The sequence below is a fragment of the Hyla sarda genome, unplaced genomic scaffold (genome assembly GCF_029499605.1).
Source record: "Hyla sarda isolate aHylSar1 unplaced genomic scaffold, aHylSar1.hap1 scaffold_1703, whole genome shotgun sequence".
Taxonomy (NCBI): Eukaryota; Metazoa; Chordata; class Amphibia; order Anura; family Hylidae; genus Hyla; species Hyla sarda.
Genome location: NW_026608343.1, coordinates 66,283 through 74,383, shown reverse-complemented (window position 1 = coordinate 74,383; position 8,101 = coordinate 66,283). Strand labels below are relative to the sequence as shown.

At 46.4% G+C, this 8,101-nt stretch overlaps 4 non-coding genes across 4 annotated transcripts; all 4 read right to left on the bottom strand.

Annotated features, from left to right (window-relative positions):
* Positions 1–806: 806 nt before the first annotated feature.
* On the bottom strand, positions 807–997 carry LOC130312127 (U2 spliceosomal RNA). Its single transcript, XR_008860320.1, has one exon. It is a non-coding gene; the product is annotated as a U2 spliceosomal RNA (small nuclear RNA).
* Positions 998–3,098: 2,101 nt separating this feature from the next.
* On the bottom strand, positions 3,099–3,290 carry LOC130312128 (U2 spliceosomal RNA). The gene has a single exon (XR_008860321.1). It is a non-coding gene; the product is annotated as a U2 spliceosomal RNA (small nuclear RNA).
* Positions 3,291–5,379: 2,089 nt separating this feature from the next.
* LOC130312126 (U2 spliceosomal RNA) lies at positions 5,380–5,570 on the bottom strand. The gene has a single exon (XR_008860319.1). It is a non-coding gene; the product is annotated as a U2 spliceosomal RNA (small nuclear RNA).
* Positions 5,571–7,655: 2,085 nt separating this feature from the next.
* LOC130312109 (U2 spliceosomal RNA) lies at positions 7,656–7,846 on the bottom strand. Its single transcript, XR_008860303.1, has one exon. It is a non-coding gene; the product is annotated as a U2 spliceosomal RNA (small nuclear RNA).
* Positions 7,847–8,101: the final 255 nt, after the last annotated feature.

Here is an 8,101-nt window from a genome sequence, read left to right as displayed (position 1 = left end):
TTCAGCGACAGACAAGTCGCATCGGCTGAAAGTAGGCAGAATGTCAGTCCATGTTGGAGCAGGTTTAGATACAGTCTAAAGTATAGATCTCAAAGTCTGTGCACAGAATTTAGCAAGGGCCTCGCACCTTCTGATGCATCAGGTAGGTGCACAATAGCATAGCCTAACCCTCTGTACTTTGGTCTATATTGATGCGGGACATAGACAGCCAGCTGATGACCAATCCATTAGTGCAATGGATGGCTGGAAGCATTTGTCTTTGCCTTTGCAATACCACAGAAGCAATGCATGGTCAATGTACAGCAATGACACACCTGTGTGAACAGCCAGGAGACCCCCCCCCCCCCCCATGTTATGTTACATAGTTACATAGTTAGTACGGTCGAAAAAGACATATGTCCATCAAGTTCAACCAGGGAATTAAGGGGTAGGGGTGTGGCGCGATATTGGGGAAGGGATGAGATTTTATATTTCTTCATAAGCATTAATCTTATTTTGTCAATTAGGAACATTCAGCACCCACCCGCTATCAAGGCAGCTGCCTATCATGTCATGCCCTACCTGCACAGGTGTGCTGGCTACTCAAATGATCCAATTAAGGAGGCCATTTAGTCAGCAGCAGCAGAAGTCCTGTGCCTGGACGCTCCAACAGCGGCCAGACACAAGCAGAAGCAAGCAGAAGCAGCAGCAGCAGCACCACCTTTTGTTTTTTGGCTGCAGCAGCAAGGCCCACAGGGCTGGCTAGCTGGCTAGCCAGCAAGCAGGTAGCAATGAAAGTAGGAATCTTTCTTTTTAACCCTGTAAGGGGGTGGTGCACTGTACCCGAAGATACTGCCATATCGGGTCAATGCATAGGGCGACGGAAGCAAGCTTCGAAATCGGCCCCCGTTCTCAAAAATCCATTTAATATATGGTCCCCAGATAGGGGACGTATCAGATATTAAACTGATAAGAACAGATACTACACTTGATCTTAGCCAAAAGGCCGAGAAGCGATAACCGTGAAAGGGGCGGGCCCAACAAGGTCCCCCTTCATGGGCACTATCACTGCTTGCTGTCAGGGAGGCTGCCAGACAATTTTCCATGCACACTCTGGGCTGGGGGGGCAGTCAACCACCAGTACACACAGCAGAACCTAAACCATACCATTATTGCTAAGCAGCAAGACAGGGGCCCATTGCACTCCCACGGGGCCTTTTTAAATGCAATCCATAACCCGGATTTGCCAGGAACCCTTCTTACTCCTCCTACTTGCATGTGACACTGGGCTTAGGATCTGCATAGGAAACACACACACAAGCACACACCTACCTTTGTTGCCTGCAGATGCCTCCTTGGCTGTCCCCCAAACGGTATCAAACCAACACCCACGGGAAGCTGTAAGCATAGAGGACATGCCTGCACCCCATTGGACTTACCTGTGTGGGTTAAATCCGGGTTATTTGACAACCTATGGCGGTGATGGTTCTGCTCAGGCAGAGCAGTGCTGATGCTCCTCATAAAGCTGTCGCTGCTGTGAAGGTTCTAGGTGACATCACAAATCCCTATGGTTACATACACAACAAAGCTGGGTTGTTGTTGTTTACACTCTGCAAGGCCTGTGGAAGTCAGTGACATCATAGCACTGTAGTTCTGAGGGTTCTAGATGGATGCAACAATCTCCTGTTGCTTCTATGAAGGCCATAATAGACGACATCACCAAACAGCTCCATAGTCACATACACAGCAAAGGAGAGATGTTGTTTACACCTAGTGATGTCAGTGGTATTGAGTGACATCACAGCACAGTGCTAAGGCTCCTGGGCCTGGACACAGCAGCGGCTGCAATATCTCAACGGAGAATTACGTTTATATATATGTGTGTGTGTGCGCGTATATATATATATATATATATATATATATATATATATATATATATATATATATTTCTCCGCCGAAATCACTTTTAAACCCATTTCCACCTTTTTTTCCCTTCTCTTCCTCTTACTTTTTTTTCACGTTTTTTTTTACGTTTTTCTCCTTTTCGCCTCTTTTCTGGGCGTATTATTCTTCTTTTTCTTCTTTTTTTTCGTCTAATGCATACCCCATCAGTGCAGCAATGCTTATTCAATACCGCCAGCAGATGGAGACACTGGGGGATAATTTTCTAAGGATTTATACTGATTTTTTCCTGTCTGAATTTGTCGCACAGAAAGTTGCAGGCCAAATATGTGTGACATTTCTGCGACTTTAGCTTCTAGAGCATTTTTACAACATTATACATAGGGTGCTGAATACATAAAAAGCGACTGTTCAGCGACAGACAAGTCGCATCGGCTGAAAGTAGGCCAGAATGTCAGTCCATGTTGGAGCAGGTTTAGATACAGTCTAAAGTATAGATCTCAAAGTCTGTGCACAGAATTTAGCAAGGGCCTCGCACCTTCTGATGCATCAGGTAGGTGCACAATAGCATAAGGCCTAACCCTCTGTACTTTGGTCTATATTGATGCGGGACATAGACAGCCAGCTGATGACCAATCCATTAGTGCAATGGGATGGCTGGAAGCATTTGTCTTTGCCTTTGCAATACCACAGAAGCAATGCATGGTCAATGTACAGCAATGACACACCTGTGTGAACAGCCAGGAGACCCCCCCCCCCATGTTATGTTACATAGTTACATAGTTAGTACGGTCGAAAAAAAGACATATGTCCATCAAGTTCAACCAGGGAATTAAGGGGTAGGGGTGTGGCGCGATATTGGGGAAGGGATGAGATTTTATATTTCTTCATAAGCATTAATCTTATTTTGTCAATTAGGAACATTCAGCACCCACCCGCTATCAAGGCAGCTGCCTATCATGTCATGCCCTACCTGCACAGGTGTGCTGGCTACTCAAATGATCCAATTAAGGAGGCCATTTAGTCAGCAGCAGCAGAAGTCCTGTGCCTGGACGCTCCAACAGCGGCCAGACACAAGCAGAAGCAGCAGAAGCAGCAGCAGCAGCACCACCTTTTGTTTTTTGGCTGCAGCAGCAAGGCCCACAGGGCTGGCTAGCTGGCTAGCCAGCAAGCAGGTAGCAATGAAAGTAGGAATCTTTCTTTTTAACCCTGTAAGGGGGTGGTGCACTGTACCCGAAGATACTGCCATATCGGGTCAATGCATAGGGCGACGGAAGCAAGCTTCGAAATCGGCCCCCGTTCTCAAAAAATCCATTTAATATATGGTCCCCAGATAGGGGACGTATCAGATATTAAACTGATAAGAACAGATACTACACTTGATCTTAGCCAAAAGGCCGAGAAGCGATAACCGTGAAAGGGGCGGGCCCAACAAGGTCCCCTTCATGGGCACTATCACTGCTTGCTGTCAGGGAGGCTGCCAGACAATTTTCCATGCACACTCTGGGCTGGGGGCAGTCAACCACCAGTACACACAGCAGAACCTAAACCCATACCATTATTGCTAAGCAGCAAGACAGGGGGCCCATTGCACTCCCACGGGGCCTTTTTAAATGCAATCCATAACCCGGGATTTGCCAGGAACCCTTCTTACTCCTCCTACTTGCATGTGACACTGGGGCTTAGGATCTGCATAGGAAACACACACACAAGCACACACCTACCTTTGTTGCCTGCAGATGCCTCCTTGGCTGTCCCCAAACGGTATCAAACCAACACCCACGGGAAGCTGTAAGCATAGAGGACATGCCTGCACCCCATTGGACTTACCTGTGTGGGTTAAATCCGGGTTATTTGACAACCTATGGCGGTGATGGTTCTGCTCAGGCAGAGCAGTGCTGATGCTCCTCATAAAGCTGTCGCTGCTGTGAAGGTTCTAGGTGACATCACAAATCCCTATGGTTACATACACAACAAAGCTGGGTTGTTGTTGTTTACACTCTGCAAGGCCTGTGGAAGTCAGTGACATCATAGCACTGTAGTTCTGAGGGTTCTAGATGGATGCAACAATCTCCTGTTGCTTCTATGAAGGCCATAATAGACGACATCACCAAACAGCTCCATAGTCACATACACAGCAAAGGAGAGGATGTTGTTTACACCTAGTGATGTCAGTGGTATTGAGTGACATCACAGCACAGTGCTAAGGCTCCTGGGCCTGGACACAGCAGCGGCTGCAATATCTCAACGGAGAATACGTTTATATATATGTGTGTGTGTGCGCGTATATATATATATATATATATATTATATATATATATATATATATATTTCTCCGCCGAAATCACTTTTAAACCCATTTCCACTTTTTTTCCCTTCTCTTCCTCTTACTTTTTTTTTCACGTTTTTTTTACGTTTTTCTCCTTTTCGCCTCTTTTCTGGGCGTATTATTCTTCTTTTTCTTCTTTTTTTTCGTCTAATGCATACCCCATCAGTGCAGCAATGCTTATTCAATACCGCCAGCAGATGGAGACACTGGGGGATAATTTTCTAAGGATTTATACTGATTTTTCCTGTCTGAATTTGTCGCACAGAAAGTTGCAGGCCAAATATGTGTGACATTTCTGCGACTTTAGCTTCTAGAGCATTTTTACAACATTATACATAGGTGCTGAATACATAAAAAGCGACTGTTCAGCGACAGACAAGTCGCATCGGCTGAAAGTAGGCCAGAATGTCAGTCCATGTTGGAGCAGGTTTAGATACAGTCTAAAGCATAGATCTCAAAGTCTGTGCACAGAATTTAGCAAGGGCCTCGCACCTTCTGATGCATCAGGTAGGTGCACAATAGCATAGCCTAACCCTCTGTACTTTGGTCTATATTGATGCGGGACATAGACAGCCAGCTGATGACCAATCCATTAGTGCAATGGATGGCTGGAAGCATTTGTCTTTGCCTTTGCAATACCACAGAAGCAATGCATGGTCAATGTACAGCAATGACACACCTGTGTGAACAGCCAGGAGACCCCCCCCCCCCCATGTTATGTTACATAGTTACATAGTTAGTACGGTCGAAAAAAGACATATGTCCATCAAGTTCAACCAGGGAATTAAGGGGTAGGGGTGTGGCGCGATATTGGGGAAGGGATGAGATTTTATATTTCTTCATAAGCATTAATCTTATTTTGTCAATTAGGAACATTCAGCACCCACCCGCTATCAAGGCAGCTGCCTATCATGTCATGCCCTACCTGCACAGGTGTGCTGGCTACTCAAATGATCCAATTAAGGAGGCCATTTAGTCAGCAGCAGCAGAAGTCCTGTGCCTGGACGCTCCAACAGCGGCCAGACACAAGCAGAAGCAGCAGAAGCAGCAGCAGCAGCACCACCTTTTGTTTTTTGGCTGCAGCAGCAAGGCCCACAGGGCTGGCTAGCTGGCTAGCCAGCAAGCAGGTAGCAATGAAAGTAGGAATCTTTCTTTTTAACCCTGTAAGGGGGTGGTGCACTGTACCCGAAGATACTGCCATATCGGGTCAATGCATAGGGCGACGGAAGCAAGCTTCGAAATCGGCCCCCGTTCTCAAAAATCCATTTAATATATGGTCCCCAGATAGGGGACGTATCAGATATTAAACTGATAAGAACAGATACTACACTTGATCTTAGCCAAAAGGCCGAGAAGCGATAACCGTGAAAGGGGCGGGCCCAACAAGGTCCCCTTCATGGGCACTATCACTGCTTGCTGTCAGGGAGGCTGCCAGACAATTTTCCATGCACACTCTGGGCTGGGGGGCAGTCAACCACCAGTACACACAGCAGAACCTAAACCCATACCATTATTGCTAAGCAGCAAGACAGGGGCCCATTGCACTCCCACGGGGCCTTTTTAAATGCAATCCATAACCCGGATTTGCCAGGAACCCTTCTTACTCCTCCTACTTGCATGTGACACTGGGCTTAGGATCTGCATAGGAAACACACACACAAGCACACACCTACCTTTGTTGCCTGCAGATGCCTCCTTGGCTGTCCCCAAACGGTATCAAACCAACACCCACGGGAAGCTGTAAGCATAGAGGACATGCCTGCACCCCATTGGACTTACCTGTGTGGGTTAAATCCGGGTTATTTGACAACCTATGGCGGTGATGGTTCTGCTCAGGCAGAGCAGTGCTGATGCTCCTCATAAAGCTGTCGCTGCTGTGAAGGTTCTAGGTGACATCACAAATCCCTATGGTTACATACACAACAAAGCTGGGTTGTTGTTGTTTACACTCTGCAAGGCCTGTGGAAGTCAGTGACATCATAGCACTGTAGTTCTGAGGGTTCTAGATGGATGCAACAATCTCCTGTTGCTTCTATGAAGGCCGTAATAGACGACATCACCAAACAGCTCCATAGTCACATACACAGCAAAGGAGAGATGTTGTTTACACCTAGTGATGTCAGTGGTATTGAGTGACATCACAGCACAGTGCTAAGGCTCCTGGGCCTGGACACAGCAGCGGCTGCAATATCTCAACGGAGAATACGTTTATATATATGTGTGTGTGTGCGCGTATATATATATATATATATATATATATATATATATATATATATATTTCTCCGCCGAAATCACTTTTAAACCCATTTCCACCTTTTTTTCCCTTCTCTTCCTCTTACTTTTTTTTCACGTTTTTTTACGTTTTTCTCCTTTTCGCCTCTTTTCTGGGCGTATTATTCTTCTTTTTCTTCTTTTTTTTCGTCTAATGCATACCCCATCAGTGCAGCAATGCTTATTCAATACCGCCAGCAGATGGAGACACTGGGGGATAATTTTCTAAGGATTTATACTGATTTTTCCTGTCTGAATTTGTCGCACAGAAAGTTGCAGGCCAAATATGTGTGACATTTCTGCGACTTTAGCTTCTAGAGCATTTTTACAACATTATACATAGGTGCTGAATACATAAAAAGCGACTGTTCAGCGACAGACAAGTCGCATCGGCTGAAAGTAGGCCAGAATGTCAGTCCATGTTGGAGCAGGTTTAGATACAGTCTAAAGTATAGATCTCAAAGTCTGTGCACAGAATTTAGCAAGGGCCTCGCACCTTCTGATGCATCAGGTAGGTGCACAATAGCATAGCCTAACCCTCTGTACTTTGGTCTATATTGATGCGGGACATAGACAGCCAGCTGATGACCAATCCATTAGTGCAATGGATGGCTGGAAGCATTTGTCTTTGCCTTTGCAATACCACAGAAGCAATGCATGGTCAATGTACAGCAATGACACACCTGTGTGAACAGCCAGGAGACCCCCCCCCCCCCCATGTTATGTTACATAGTTACATAGTTAGTACGGTCGAAAAAAGACATATGTCCATCAAGTTCAACCAGGGAATTAAGGGGTAGGGGTGTGGCGCGATATTGGGGAAGGGATGAGATTTTATATTTCTTCATAAGCATTAATCTTATTTTGTCAATTAGGAACATTCAGCACCCACCCGCTATCAAGGCAGCTGCCTATCATGTCATGCCCTACCTGCACAGGTGTGCTGGCTACTCAAATGATCCAATTAAGGAGGCCATTTAGTCAGCAGCAGCAGAAGTCCTGTGCCTGGACGCTCCAACAGCGGCCAGACACAAGCAGAAGCAGCAGAAGCAGCAGCAGCAGCACCACCTTTTGTTTTTTGGCTGCAGCAGCAAGGCCCACAGGGCTGGCTAGCTGGCTAGCCAGCAAGCAGGTAGCAATGAAAGTAGGAATCTTTCTTTTTAACCCTGTAAGGGGGTGGTGCACTGTACCCGAAGATACTGCCATATCGGGTCAATGCATAGGGCGACGGAAGCAAGCTTCGAAATCGGCCCCCTTTCTCAAAAATCCATTTAATATATGGTCCCCAGATAGGGGACGTATCAGATATTAAACTGATAAGAACAGATACTACACTTGATCTTAGCCAAAAGGCCGAGAAGCGATAACCGTGAAAGGGGCGGGCCCAACAAGGTCCCCTTCATGGGCACTATCACTGCTTGCTGTCAGGGAGGCTGCCAGACAATTTTCCATGCACACTCTGGGCTGGGGGGCAGTCAACCACCAGTACACACAGCAGAACCTAAACCCATACCATTATTGCTAAGCAGCAAGACAGGGGCCCATTGCACTCCCAAGGGGCCTTTTTAAATGCAATCCATAACCCGGATTTGCCAGGAACCCTTCTTACTCCTCCTACTT